Consider the following 2020-nt stretch of genomic DNA (forward strand, 5'->3'; position numbering starts at 1 on the left):
TTTTTTTGTCCGAAGCACAGTTAAATACAAAAGAATCATCAGTTCTCTCTTACATAAATGTTTATGACTTTTAAGAAGTGACTATGCATGATAACCCTAATTCGATGCAAAGAGTTTGGTACTTTGGTTAACTAAACCGATTAGATTGGTTCCCCTATTGCTCTAACTTGGGGGAGTTTAAGTTGTTTAATTTAATTATTATATTCCAAATTCAATATTTAGAATAACAATATGTGCCATAAATTTTGTAGTCAATCTCATATCCATCAAAAAACGAACTTCAATAAAGTCAGACATTAATCGTTTTCTCCCCTACAAGCTACAACTCGTGAGGAAATAATAATAATAATAATAATAATAATAATAATAATAATAATAATAATAGAAGAGTAAAGTATCGTTTTTTCTTCAACGTTTGGGGTAAGTTTTAAAATTGTACTTAACGTTTAAATCGTCCTATTTAAATAAGTCTCTAATATTTCAAAATTGACTCAATGTTGTCCGGCAGTTAGGGATCTGCTAATAGAATTGACGGCGAGATAAAATTGATAAAATTGTGACGGCGGGATAAAATTGATAAAATTGAGACGATTTTGAAATGTTAGGAATTTAAATAGGACGACAACATTGGGAACAAAAACGATATATAGAAATAAATTTTAATTTTATCCTTCAATAATATCAAATTTTTATGGTACATAGTTATTTAATTATTTTTTAATCACATCTAAGTAAACCACACTTAATCACATTACTTTTATTCTAAATAAATTTATTTTTTTATAATTTTACTCGTAAAGATTTTTAATTATCATGAAATGTTTGTAGAATGACTAGTACATAAACTTGCGAAAAAAATTTTACATATACAATATAGTAATGTGATCCTAGTCATTCTACAAACATTTGATGATGAGTAAAAATCTTTAAGAGAAAAATTATAAAAATTTATTTAGAATGAAAGTAATGTGATTAAGTGTAATTTACTTATATGTGATTAAAAAAATTAAATAACTATGTACCGTAAAAAATTGATATTATTAAAAGATAAAATTAAAATTTATTTCTATATATCGTTTTTTTTCAAATATTTTCGTCCTATTTAAGTCCCTAACGTTTCAAAATAGTCTCAATTTTGTCATGCCTTCAATTCTGTTAACAGATACCCAACGGCAGGACAACATTGAGTCAATTTTGAAACATTATGGACTTAAATAGGACGATTTAAATATTAGAGACAATTTTAGGACTTATCCCAAACGTTGGAAAAAAAAAACGTTACTTTACTCATAATAATAATAATATTAGAAAGTTATTATTTTTGGACCAATATCATCTAATTTTTTTATTAATTTTAAATTATAAATTATAAATTATAAATTCTTAATTTTAAATTCTAAATTATAAATCTAAATTTTAAAATTAACTAATATTGACTAAATAAAAATTGGTTTTTATATGTCTAATAAAAGTTTTACTGTAGTAACTAATTTGAATAGGTTTAGTAGTTATCTTACTAATCTGTTTAAATAAATATCAATCGAATGAGTAATAAAATCGATTCAATTACACAAAAGCTGACTTTTCCTCACAAAACAATCGATTGTGAAAAAAAAATAACTAATCAATCGATATAAAAATCGATTAGTTTACGAGCAGTTTTAAAAGAAGATTTTTTGCGAACTAATCGATTAGTTGAAAATAAAAATTGATTGTTTTTTAACAACGTAGAAGGAAAGGACTTTTGTTCACTAACCAATTAATTTTTTTATTAATTTTCTATCGATTGTAATTTGTGTAATGTGCATATCTGTCAATTCATAAACAATGATTGTCAGTTCGTCACTACAACAAATTGATAATTACAGTAAGAAAAAATTCGTAAATGATTATAATTATAGAATTAGATAATTGAAAAATAAATTGATGATAAATTATATTATGAAATTAATAATTTTAAGGTTGAGAAAAGATAAAACTAGAATTTTTAAATTAAAATAAAATTGATTTTAAAATTGAT

Source organism: Arachis duranensis, chromosome 6 (assembly GCF_000817695.3).
Source record: "Arachis duranensis cultivar V14167 chromosome 6, aradu.V14167.gnm2.J7QH, whole genome shotgun sequence".
NCBI lineage: Eukaryota > Viridiplantae > Streptophyta > Magnoliopsida > Fabales > Fabaceae > Arachis > Arachis duranensis.